The sequence below is a fragment of the Hylaeus volcanicus genome, chromosome 8 (assembly GCF_026283585.1).
Source record: "Hylaeus volcanicus isolate JK05 chromosome 8, UHH_iyHylVolc1.0_haploid, whole genome shotgun sequence".
Lineage (NCBI taxonomy): Eukaryota > Metazoa > Arthropoda > Insecta > Hymenoptera > Colletidae > Hylaeus > Hylaeus volcanicus.
The window spans coordinates 1,580,378-1,594,638 of NC_071983.1; the positions used below are offsets into that span (position 1 = coordinate 1,580,378).

The window sequence follows — 14,261 nt, forward strand, 5'->3', positions numbered from 1 at the left end:
TGATTACACTTTGTCGTAACTAGACTGCGGATGACTGAAAGTTAAATCAAAGTATTGAATATTCTAAACGCGTATTATTGTTGATATTTTATATATATATATATTTTTTTATTTGTGCCCCATAGTTTCATTTGTCATGAATGCATAAACATCTACAGTCTAGTCGTGACGTTTAAAGCTATGATTCTGAGACTTCCACGTTTAACCCTTAGTGTAAACTATGAGGACCAGGGTCATGAAACTCTCAGACATGTTTCAAATATTAATTAGAGCAACAGGGAGTGACACGAATCTACGAGATGGACTCAATATCAGTGTAAACAAACGAATTACCCCTTAAGAGGGTTTACTTCTGTGCGAAATAAGTCGATGCAGTCTGTTGCGCGCGCCAGACGAGTCGTAAAGCGTTAAAAGCACGATCGCGGCGACCGCGTGGTCTGAGAGTGTCGTATCGTTCCTGGATCAATAACACGTGATCGTGCCACCAGCGACCAGTGCCAGCCGATATAAACAAAGAAACGTGCGCGCAGCGAGCACGCTGGCTGCCGCGCATCGATTTTCCCTCGCGCAGCGGACCAACACGACTAGAGCGTACGATTCACGCTACGCCGCGTTAACCGACGGACCATAAGATCCCATCAAAGGACAGCTAAAATATTAGTCAAAAAAATTCGTAAATCTGCCAGCCGAATCAAACATTTTTCTCTCTCCTAAAACGCTTTTCACTTTTCCCTTCGAGTCGTTACGTTCGAAGAATGTGAACGTTGAAAGGCTAGCTTCCGTTTATTCGCAATCGCACCGAAAGTGCCGCCTATTCTATTTGTCTACAACTCTACACCGAGTCGTTATAGATCCAAACGAAATTTTTCATGTACAAGAATAAAAGTTCTTTTATAGTACGTAAACTTTTGTATCAGCATGGCTCGAACATCCAGCCAGGGCGGATAACAATGTAATAAGACGCTGAAGTGACAAATTAACGATATGCAACCTCGACAATGCACCTTGGGGCTTGAATCGACCAGCGATAAGAGAACGTGGTCTCAGCTCTATGAAAGTAACCTCTCAAGGACTCTCCCGGCTCTTGTATGCCACGGGGTACACGTGTAAGGAAAGCCTAAACAATAAAATTATTGTCGTCGTAAATTGTCCCCTGTAACAAGCCGCAGGTACACAATGGATGCGCGCAGATGCAATTGAGATGAAATAACTTCTTCGCTAATCCGCAAGTAAAATATATGACGTAAGATATTATCGCTGCGAAGAACATCGTAGAACTGGTAGCGGCGAGCGGAAGATTAACTGATAGCAACATTGTTCGCACTGCCACTGACGTACAGTAACACATCATTGAACACACAGCCAGATTTTTTGTCTGATAACCGCTGCACTACCTGTGTAATCATATTTTATGAATGTTCTTTCGCTTACATGTTGATTTAAAATTGTACAAAATTATGTGGTTAACAATGATTAGCCTGGACCCTTCGTTAAACGAGCTTACGAAATAATATGAAAAATTTGATAACGATGTAAGATAAAATTCAAAAGCTGTGCGTTTATCATTTTGTTTATGAAAAGAGTTGTTGGACGAAAAGTTGTTTGCTTCTCTCAAGGACCTTTCTGCTCGTGACATCACCTCTGAAACGGTACACGCGGGCAGCGGCGTGCACAGCGTAGCATAGGCATTGCCGAGGTCACAGACCTTCTATGCCGGTTGGCAGGCAATGCTCTCCCTTTGCTTTGCCTTGCCCGTTGCTTTTGCCTCGTACCGAAGAAGTCAGCGCGGCGACCCTTTCCCCTTTTGCGCAGCGACTTTCAGTCACATTCGGTTACGTGCGTTAATAATCCTAGAGATATTGCGCGTGCCCGTTCAACGCATCGCCTACCCGCATAAACGAGCAAACTTTCTAAAATGCCCGATCGATTGGGTCGAGCAATCTCTTTAAAAAGGAAACTAGAAATTTTATGAAAATGGGTTCTCGAACCTACGATTCTTATTACGAACAAGTGGCCGAATGAACGAATGAACGAACGAGTCGATCTTTAAAATTTCTTAAAGCATGTGACAATTCAGCTCAGTGTGACGAGTCAATTGTCACTTAATATTATCTAATTTCAACGGATAAAGGTATCGACATTATTCGCATCTACATCTGCTAGCTATTCATTAAAAGAACAATGGTTTCCGATCTATTCACCATTCGGAAAGAAACGAAACATCGAGTCGAAGTTTCGGTTGAATCATAGATGAGCGAGTACGCCATTGTGCCCATCTGTTGTGTTAACAGGTTGCATCGAGCGCGGTACAACGCCAACCGATGTAATTGGTCACGGTCCGTTCCATTGGCAAGATTCTAAAAAAGGAACACATCGCGACCAGAAGAAAGAGAGATGTAAATCTTCTCAAGGAGAGGACGATCTCGTGCGGTCTCTCCTCTCTCGAGCCAACAGGGATGAGTAAGCAAGCGGACAGGGTTGCCGAGTGCTAGTCGTCCGTGGGTGCATCGTGCGCGATGCACTCCGATGTTGCCGGTAGTATAGATAGCTAGATGGGGATGCACGCGCGTGCACTCCGATCGGAGGACGTCGGCCATCTACCCTAGCACCAGGCTCGTTTACGAGACCACTCTATATAGCACGTTTCACGACACGATGTTCGATGGAAGCAGTGCCTGTCGCGTGATTAAAATTTCATTGGCCTCCTACGTCCACTCTACGCTTGGCTATAGCCGTACGAAAGATTTACAAAAGGGACTTTTAAGGATAAGATAGAATAATTCAAAAATACAGTTCCAAGATGGTTCGTTGTTTACTTACAAACATAAACTAGTGTAGATTCTATCGTATACGAGAAGCAAGCCTATCGCTAATGCATCTCGGCCGCGCTCACGTGGTTTTGTTTGGGTGCACTTGATCGTTCCATGGAACGTCCTATACATCTCCCTTCCCTCCATGCTTTCCATCGTACAGAAGAGAGCGTGCACGCCCTCTGGAATCTATCTCGGATTGCAACGAAGTCACGCGTGTTGCGTACGTTTCGGGTGCAGTCCTCGAATAGCTTTTAATTAGACCGTGCATGCGATGATCCGCGTTCGAGAACTGACCCGTTCTCTACGAATGGAAATTCCAAGCAAGGTCTCTCTTCACGATGCTTGTCCGCTTCGCTTGCATTCGCTACCGTGCACGCCCCGCGCCGCAGGACGTTGCTGGCACCCGAGCGGGATAGCAGCGAATCGAGCATTTACCGTTGAGGTGAACGTAACGAGTGCGACGAGACACGGACACGGACTCGAAAATCGATCCCAAACTATGTACTCGCACCGCAGCCACTTGCTTTCCACGCGGCTCTCGCTTTCTCCTCGCGTCACTCGTCGCTCTCGTTTCCTCGGAAACAACTGTCGCGACTTCTTTTTCGATCTTTCGCGCACGCGCCATCTTGCTTCCATTACTCCCCGTCGTGTCTTTAACCCTTTTCGACCTGATGGTAACTTATGCGCGCATTACATCTCGAAGTCGATAATTTGCCGCTAGCTGTTTTATCCGTAGGGACAAACTCGTTTTAAGTAGGGAACAACTAAGCAAACGGTGTAATGATATTGTCGAGAGAAGTGAAGTTCAGTTAACATTTTACCGACTGGTAATCGGCTTTTTTCCACGATAACCAATACCTTGTTATCTATTCCGATGTAGCACTGTACGCTTCCATCGTTATATAAATTATGAAATATTGTATAATACCAGTGTTATGAAAATAAGGAATATCGTTAAATTTAATTATATGCCCAACTGCGGTTCGTAAAGTACTAAGTAAAATTTTGTAGATAATTTTCCAATCGAATAAACAAATAGATCATTCCATGGTATTTGTCAAATATTACTCGAATCCACGTTAATATAGATACCATTTTCGAATCTAAGCGGCGGGGTATGTGACTCTAACCTCGATTTAATGGGAAAAATATGTTGCCGTGTATCGTACACAGTGTCGCGTTAACGCTACCACTCTTCCCGTATTCCGTGGCCGTAGCGTCGTTTACCGTCCATCCCGACGTATATCTGCATACGTTCCTTGACGTCACGCTAATTCGATGTCAATTCCCATTTTGGGATCGCGTCGTCACTGTACGCGCCGATAGCTTTCATGAGCGTCGGATGTATCGGCCGCGCAGGAACGAAGGAGGTGGTGAAGAGAGGATCGGGCACGGAGGAGGCGAACAAGCGAAGAAAGAAAGAGAGAGGACTCGCTTGGAAGAAGTGGGGAGGCGAGGGTAACGCCCGGGAAACCAAAACAAACCAGGCTTCTGTGTGTTGGCGCGTCGATCCGTGGCGTGTGGTGAGGGTCGGACGTTGACCCTCCTGAACACACGAATGCTTTACGCACGAACACGAGGTATACGGGGTGGCGAGTGAAAAATCCATGGGTTTGTTATGGGGGGTAATATCTCGCGGCGAAGCCGTGCGCGCCACGGGGAGATTAGAAAGTTTTAGGACAACGGCACCACGGAACGATAACGTACGGTAATGGGCGTCCTCGTAAAGCAACGAAATGACGCATCAAAAAAACCCCCTTAACGATCTACATGGATCTTTGTTACTTTGCTTTTTGCCGCGTGCGTTTTATTTTCGAAACTTTCAGGAAGCAAACTGGTCGAACGAATTCCTCTGCGTCGTTTTGCGCCTCAATGTTGCTACTCCAAGCGTCGCGCTCGAGGAAGCAGGCTCGAATTAAGGTGCGGGCTTTAGAGGCCAAAGGGTCTCGACTGGCAGAAAATATTTTTATTTTCGGTGCCGTTAGTCTCGTAAAGGCAACTTTAATTTTTAGTAATTATCTCTTGTAGCGAAATACTGGGCGTTGAATACAAACAAGATTTCTAATATTTCAGAATTACTGTATAAACGTTTGTATCGTACACGAAATATGTACATGTGTAATTACATCAAATGTAACCGAATTGTTGTAATCTGGATTACACAAGAAAGAATACTAATTAGAAATAAAGATAAAGTTTTAGAATAAAATTTGTTTTCCTTTGAAAATATTACAGAGCCCAGTATCCGCAGGTGTTTATAAAAATCTTAACCCGGGGCTGGCAAGGAGCACCATTATTTAAAAAACAGCATTTAGAACATCGTCGCGATAATACGCGGCGGTACGTGTTGCCGTGAATTCTAGCATTGTTCAGGGGCCGTTAATGCGTAGAAATTGAAGCGGTGAAAAATGTAGGGGCACAGAAACATGCTGGAACGCACGATTCGGCGCAATTTCCAAGCAAGAACGGGGGTCGACGACACGGGGAACAGAGAAAGAGAATCGTTTCAAAGCATACGAGAGGAGGGAGGCGAAGCATTGAACATCCGTGAGTCACGAAGAAACTGCGCCAGGATATTCGACTGTTTTCAATTTATCGAACGTCACTAGAGAAACTACGCTAAACAGATGAAGACACTCGAGGAGGAGACAAAAAATATGCAGGAATGCGTTCTTACCCAATTAACAGCATTTTCTACCACTCGTCGAGAGTTGTCCTTGATTCAAAGAATATGCGATGAATCTCGATTTACCGGCTTGATCGCCGCCATTATGAAGGTCAGCGCCACCACCGACATTGTTGTAAAACGACAGTTGCTTGGTCCGAGAGAGGAACAGAGACTGATGCGGAGGGAGAAGAAGGACCGAACGACGACTCAAGAGCAAGGCGCGCGAGAGGGAAGAGAGTCGCGCATGCGCGATAGCGTTGTTTACGTCGAGCGACTTTAGCGGCGTGCACATGAAACGACAGAGGACGCTAGTTCACCGAGCCAGCGTCAAAACAGACCGTTCTCAACGAAATTCCATCGTTGCATTTAAAATAGGAACCAACAGAATTATATTCGAATAATAGAAAACCAAGATAAATATGAAGATGCGATAGAATAGTATAATTATGTTTGATAGACATGCGATGTCTACATGCATTAAATGAAATACATGTTACCCTGTTTATAAGACTTTCGTTTAAATCTAAATTCTTGCAATCGTATGCATTTATATTGCAATTCTATGGCAGCTGTTTCGCACAACACTATCCTACGTACAAGCCTGAGAAAGACCTAAGGTTTATTCCTAAAATAAAATAAATGTGGTCAATTGAAACGTGATACATTTCGTTCGAATGTGTCGTCAGTTCTAGTCAACCAAACGGGCCAGCATAGACTAGATAATGAGCGCGAAATGCAAGAGATAGTATAAAGGCGCGAGCACAAGACGCATATTACCGGTCATTCGCTCCCCTAGGTTTATCATCTTATCGTTGACTTTGACTTTGACTCGACGTACATTCCACCGGCAGTAAAAACCGACCGGTTACCTTGTCCGTTCTTCCGCGATAAAAAACCAGGCTCGTATACGGGGTGTATCGTTGTAACCGAGCCCAATTTCAGGGGTGAATTTGGAGTACGATTATCATTGAAGATAAATCGCAGAAATTTCTGTAAATCGGAAGCAAGGTGAAATGGGACTCGTGAACTTTTTTAATTACTTTTATGCGTTGAATCGCAGCCTGTCTTTATACTTGCTAACGATGGAACATTGTTTGTTCTTGTGTGATTTCTTTTCCCTCCGCAAATTCGAGAAGAACACCTGATTAATAGTAGCCGATATTACTTTAGCTTTAGCAGCGGTACATCCGTACATACGTTCTTTTTTCACACGTGCATGAGAAACGACGCGCGTTAGCATAAGTGATTCCACTTTCAAACTGGGATTAATTATGCTCCTAATTATCCTAATTTAATGCGTGGTCGCACTTTCATCGCGTTTCTCGGGTTACATGGTCGAGTGAGAGGTGAAGAATACCTCGTTGCCGCACAACAATCGAAATTGTTTTCTTCGACTTCGATGCGCTGCTAAAAATAATTACAAGAGCATCCACTAGAACGATTTTATCGCTCTGTGTGATATCCATTGCGATAAAAACAGAAGCCAGACATGCGATAACCGTAGGCAATTAAATACGATTAAAAATATTAATTTTGGGTTTAAAAATATTCTACCTAACACGTTTGTCTTCCATTTTACCCGCTACTTTTTCAATTCAGAACAATTGATAGCGTTAATCGCTTTACAAAGAATTATACGTTCGTTGACCTACTCGCGTGCTTCGACTCCTGTAAGTCCACTTTGGTTTTAGTCCAATATTTATGCAATATCAAGTGCAACGAAGTCGTGGCTAAGTAAACTGTCCATTGCTTCATATTACACCAACTAGTAATGCCCCGTACGATACAGGCGACTATACCTCGACACCCACATCTTGAGGTTAGGTACTGTCAACAGCTGCGCGTTGCTACATACTTGTTTTTATACGCGTGTACTTGTACATTTGCGCAATAAAGACATTCAATAATAAAAAAAAAGATATATATTTTACATGCAACATTCACAGTAGATATGGCATGTACATGATTTATATAAGTTAATCAAGATAGAAAGATTATTTCGGAAAACCTTTCGACCCACAATAACAATTTCAAGTAACAAGATTCATTAATCGATATCTTGGTCTTTATGTTTGATAGGTTATTATCTAAATAAATTCGGAAATATTCTTTACTTGTTGTCTTCAATTTATTCCAAAAAAATTCCGCTACTTCTAATAATAATAATTGGATACCAATTGTCCCGTCGTCGTGGCCACATTTCATCCAATTACGCAGTGGTGTCAAGCGTTGAACCCGATTTTTACCAAGGAGAAACGAACACCCGAAACTGGTATTACCGTTACCAGTAGGAAACGCGGAGTTTTCGGTGACGAGTTGCGCACAGTAATTCATTTTTAATTGCCACGACGCGGAACAACGGACAAGATGCGTGACTCGTCAACGTCCATTAGGCTTCTCCACGGTGACGTATGAAAATTGTCGTGCCTTCCACGATACGCGGCGTGAAATGTAGTCGACCGGCACGAATACATTACGCTTTTAAGGTGGTTATCGCAGCCGGACGAAGCGACGAGTCGTTACCGTTCACTGATTTGCAAAAGCGAGGCGATTGTTCGCCGCGGTATCGAATAAGGACGCTTTTTCAAGGCCAGCCACCGGTTGCGCAAAACTGAGAAATATTTATTCGAGCTCTTATCTGGAGGCTCACTTGTTATTGCCAAACTGGACGGGAACGTTCGTCGTCTGTGGCCGCTATCGGACGAGGAAGGTTCAACATCCAATCTAAGGTCGCGACGCTCGGTTCGACGACTGAAAATTTCGTCGATGTCGCTAAGTTGCGAAACGAACCCTACTGTTTTTATTTTCGATTGCGGAGCTTTCGATTAAATTCGTTACAAATTCTACGGAGGAAAGGTTAGATTGAATTCTTTCGGAAATTTGTAGTTCAGGCCGATATTGGTGTATCATATCGAGACACTGCACGATTCTTGGAACTCCGCGCGAAAAAAAGAGACGTTTGGATTCGCGCCCACGCGATAAACGAAAGGAAAGCATTTGGAAAAATAAAATTCGGCTGGCCGCGTTGGACGTCCGTCTGCTACGACCTGTTTACACGATGGCACGTGTGAACTTGTCTGTGTGTATTTTTGAAACCTTGCCGTGGATCGCACGTGAATGCAAGTTTAGTCTACTGATTACAACGATCCCGTCTGCGAAATGTTCTAGAGAACTCTAGAGCTCTGTACGATCTCAGATGCAACTTTAAAAAGACTGTAAAAGCTCTAGAAATAACTCTGGAACAGATTATTGGGAACATTTTGGAGCAAGCTCCGAATAACTGTAGGAAGAACTTTGGAGCACTGTAGACTCGGTCAGAAAGCAACAGCGAAGCTAACAACTTCCATTAGTATGGGAGTTGTTATGGTCCGTGACATTATGCGTGGATCGTTTCTCGAGGTACCGAGAAAGCCAGGAAGGGTTTTTTGGAGGCAGTCGAATCCGGGCCAGCGGTCATTAAAAAGCATGTCAGGCACGGTGACAACGAAATCAAGGTCACTTTCGCAAATTTTAGAGGGAGCGGTCCCAGTCGTGGCACAGGCAACCAATCGGTTGCAGTGCACGGTCGAACAAAGCGAAGAGAAAGGATACAGTCCGAGGATAACGTTACCCTAGGGCAGGACTACTTTCCAAGTTAATCGCGAAATACCAAACGTTCCTTCTATGAATATATTACCATCGATTGCATGCTGGACCAACGACAGACCTAAAAACTCATTGAAAAACTGATTTTCTCTTTGATATTTTTCGTCTTCGACCATATCGAATCTTTCTTCCATTACTTCTGACCGCATCCTGTTTATGTTGAATTTCACTAAACTCTCCTTTCGTTGGATTGTCGCCATTTATAATTCCTCATTCCTCGACGAAACTTCGATCTTAATGTACGTTCCATGATTAGATGATATATTTGCTCAGGCTAGAAACGTTCCTCGTAGAGTCATCGAATTTTAGAAAGCTGCCCATGGTTCATCAACGGACAACTGTTTCGTGGACACGTTTTTTCTACTTCGTCTCGGAATAAATTTCACGCGTGGCCATCAAAAAGTCTTTTTTTTTTTATCCTGTATATGTTGTTCAAAAGTCGGTATCGTCCAAGATGGTACAGTTCACGATTAAAAACAGTCTCGAATGATCCACATTCCGTGCTGCTTCAAGTCTCAAGGATGTACGTGTGCCTAAACTTTCTATCGACAACGCCAGCACAAGTAAAAGTGCATCGCCGTGTGCTAATGACTTTCGTTTTCACTGCGCGTCGTAACATCCATTCCTGGACGTGTCATAGACGAGCAACGACACTTGGCGTATTTGTCGAGTGGTTTCAATAGGTAATAAAAGACTGGATTCCAAACTTTCTTCCCTTTCCGTGTAAACAAGTTCGACATTCAGAAAATCTGAATTATTCAGCAATTTTCCCACACGCGTTGCCAACATCCGCGCGAGCCAAATTTCCTAGAGACGCGCGACGAATTCCGCGCGACTGTCGATCAGCGATCGAGGATCGAGGATTATAGCGAGCACCATCGAGGCATGCATCGACGGTTGATCTCGTTCCACTGGTCTCGAGGCCTGGTTTTGAATGCTTAACGCGACAATGCCGCGAATCGAACCTGAAACATCGTTCGACCGCTTTACGTAAGCAGTTTCGACAACACAGCGCGCGATCGCAATCGAGGTAACTTTCTCTCGTATCGATCTCAGGTCGGAAAGTCGCATATCTCCCCGGGTACTTGTTCGTCCGTGAAACGGGCTTATGAAAGAGGAGTACTACTCCTATGAAAGGGGAAAGTACAATCCGAGGCGGCAGAAATGCGTTTTCCCTTTTACGCGCTGCCGCTAGCTTCTGCGAAATTTATCGCCGCTTGTCGCACGATTGCTTTGCATTTCCTGCTCGACACGCGACGACGTGCGACCGTTAGCTGCACCTGCAACGACTCGCAGGAACTACCGGCGGTAACTCTTCGTTTCTCAGCCGGTTACCGAGCGAGACGAGTTAATTCGTCGATTGGACAGGCCTCTTCTGCCAGTTGGAACAGCGGTGTTTAGAAATCCGTCAGGCATTGAGGCAAATCATTGGGAACGATGAAATGACCCGTTTGAAAATTGTCTGTGCGATGGCTTGGCGAGTTAATTCGTCGGTTGGTTAATCAAGATACGTTTACACGGAACGATTCCCAAGCGAGGAAAGTTTATCAGGGAAAAGACTTTCTCTCCTAGACACTTGTTCGAAACAATGATCTAGTCTAATGGACTCGATCATGGTATAGCGCTGTACGATTCAAAGTGTCGTTTTCAAAAATCTCGTTTACGACACCTTGTGGTTCCCTTCGAGAGGACAGTGTCGATGTTCCGAATTCATTGCTTCCTGAGTCATCGTCCTCGGAATCGCGAGGCTTGGCTCCCTTATATACATATATCGAGATGTAACCGAACGGACCTTAACTAACGCCTGGAAGCACCTCGCCTAACAGTAGAGTCCCGAGGTAGCCATGAACGATTTCCACGCGATTCCAGCGCAAGAGCTCCCCGCCGTGGCTGTTTTCAGCGTTGGAGGATAGCTCAAGCTGTTTCTTCTACGCGCGGCTGAAGTAACTGTAAACTGGTCCTAAGACAGGCCGCGCCCAGCGAGTTGCTCAACTTCGGTAAGTCGAGGAGAACCGGTGTGTCGGAGACGTGGCAAGGCCGTTGACAGCGAGTCGAGAGATCAATCGTTGTCGCGCTTGGCCAGCGAAATCTCTCGTTGGCTGGTCAGCTGATTCACTGGGACGCGAAACGTGACATATCAGCCGTTGGAAGCGATCAGCTGCGTAAGCAACAAACCGATCGTTTGTCACGGCTGAGTTTTACGTTTCCACTCCGTCGCCTGGCGTTTTCTCTTGGCGATCGTGCACCGCGAACGATTCCATCGTTCCCCTTGGACGGATTATCTTCCTTCGCAGTTGATTCGAATCGTACGGTTCGAATCATAGACTAATCAATTTTAGATTCATCTTGAATCAAGTCAAATCAAATCAAGTTCGAATCGTTTTTATGTTAACGGAGCTTTCTCTAAAGTTTCAGGGATTTTCGTTAAGGTTTGCGAATGTTTCCGAGGTGATTGTAGCACGGTTCCCTGGAATCTTCTCTGGATCTCGAATTTCTACTGTAGTCGAAATTAAAAATAAAAAAAAATAGCTAGTTCGTGTAATAGAAACTGTACCTTCTCCGGTTGTATAATAAATAAAACACGCGACACATTTCGTTCGAATTTCTGGTAGTCGGAAATTGCTACCGAGAAAGTTGTCCGTAAAGTGGTCTGCACATTCCGCGATGTTCCCACTCCAGCGGTCGTCTGTTGACAGAATCGCAATGTACACGAAGGCTTCTTTTCAAATAGAACGTAATCGCTGGAATAACTTGGCTCGCGTACACCGACTACTGCCTCGAACACTGTCGTCATCTATCACACGCAAACCACGTGATCACAGTCTCGCAGAAACTTCCGATTACACATAACGGAGGTGCTAACGCATGGTGCGGACAAGGGAGCCACGAGGTAGCGAGGTAACAAGGTAGCCATACTAACAGGAACATAAACTACCTAAGACTTCTCAATGCGAATTAACCCACATCTCGACACTAAATTCCGACGAGTTCTTTTCGTTTGTAATTTAACTCTCTGCACTCGGACGTCTCTTCGGGGAATATATCGTAAGTCCAGGCGAACTTTATTAGTGAATACAACAGTCAGTCGAACGCGAACGACATAAAATAAATAGTATTTCACGCGGGTGATAATCGCGGGGCAGAGCTAGTTATGTAATACGACTCCGAGTGCAAAGGGTTAATAATCCAATAAAATTTTGCCTATCCCTGTGTTAGGCTTGGGAAGCCACGTAGCCACGAGCCTTTGTAGAATGACCAAACGAGCGAGATGACTCTCACGGGACAGGTGCGAATCAGCTCAGCAGCATGGAAAAGCTTCATCCCCTGACGATCGCAGCGTTAATGAGGCGGATCGATTCCAACGAGCCAAGGCCCTTAAGAGCTTTAATTGTTCGGTGCCGCCTTCGCCATTGGAGGTCAAGGTGGAGTCCACGAACGGTCGATACCGCGCGCCTGCGCTCGTGCGAGTTGCGCTTCAGCGGTGGAAACGCTACTATCGGACCGACTATTCCGCAAGAAGAACGGCCACGATGGGGACACGAGGTCTTCATCGTGCTCCCTCGTTATGCTAGATGTGCACTCGACGATTTCACTCTCGACGAATCGATATCGAGACCAGAGGGAGTTTAGCAGGGGATTACAGTAGACGCGAGCCTGAGCATGTTGGTGTTCTTAATTGACGTTGAAAAATATTTTTATAACTTTATCGAAATTCGAGTATTCCATTCAAATTCATTTTCTTTGGCACTAAACTTTTATAATTGATTTTATTAATTCTTCAGCGAAAAGCACTGTCACCCATATATGGATGACGTCGAGATCAACGTGTTAAGAAAATAACTGCATCGACTCCTGTTTCTAATATTCTCGAAATACCAATTTATACCATTCTATGTTACACAGTGGTCGCGTTAAAAATTCTCAAAAAATTGTCCCGTAATTTCAGAGTGGTTAGAAGAGAGATCGACCTCGTATAGGCCTGGGTTTGTCTAGCGCGTAAAATTCGGCGCGCGTAAAAAAGAGCAGTCACGACCTGGGCCAACTCGTCGCGCATCGCGGTAGAACCGTATCTTATCCCCACTGCGAGCAGATGTTCGGCGACCAACTGAAATTCGCGACCGTGCGGCCTTGACTCCTCTCTCGCCGACAGAAAACGTCTAACGAGGGCCCCCTGCGAAACGGAGACCCATTCTCGGAGGCCTCGTTCGGTAGTCTGGTTGCGTTCACCTGTCCGTGACACCGTCCATCATACCTTGTCCTCATCGAGTGCTGCGGTTTGCCAATCGAATGATAATTTTCCACCGAAATCCCCCTTCGAAGGAGACTCCCAACTGGAGAACAAAGTCGATGACTCTATAAGTGTCATTGGCTTGGAGTGAAGCTGTGACGCTTAGGGAATACGGTCCTTTAAGATACGTGGCGATTACACCGATAGCTACGGGGTCCTCTTCGTTAATTTTTCTATATGTATCGAAGAAAATATACATCGTTTGTACTGGGGCAAATTGTTTCGCGTTATCTTATCGTTAAAAACATGAAGTAACACGATGTTCTTCCGATTACTATACTCGATCACACTTTCCAAGAAATTATTTTCCATCAACGTACGCGATAACGGTTAAATCGTTCTACGCAGACTAGAATCTTTCGAGTCATTATTCTTCGGGAAAGTCGCGAAAAAATTCAGTTCGAAGCTATCCATTACGACGAGTAAACTCTCGCCCGTCCAGTTACAAGACGAGTAATTACGTTCTTTCAAAAAATTAATTTGATTCGTCATCCCATGTTCCGCAAGTCTTGCACAATCGGTTGCATAACGTGCAATTTTAATGCCAGTGAGAAATCGCAAACAGCAAGGGGGAAGACATCTGGTCGAACGTGTTGATGATAATAATCAAGTACGCTACCACTAAGCATTCGCTCGTGTAAGTCGTTTCGCTGGCTCGCGAAGTTGTAACACAATTTTTTTTTACATAAACGTGTTCCCCCGACTTAGTAGTTTAGCGTTGAAACCAACGACCGATGAAAGTTGAATTCTCGGTCTTATTCGCGCGTCGTGAAATCGGTGTAATAGAACGTCAAAATTTTTTAGGAGAAGGAGGACTAAAATTGTTTACGTTTTAAGTTTAAGACGC

General features: G+C 44.7%; 1 protein-coding gene across 2 annotated transcripts in view; it reads right to left on the minus strand.

Moving 5' to 3' along the window:
- Positions 1 to 14,261, minus strand: part of LOC128881516 (zinc finger protein 395) — a 97,401-nt gene that overhangs the window by 18,495 nt on the left and 64,645 nt on the right. The gene's annotated exons all lie outside the window — the stretch shown is intronic.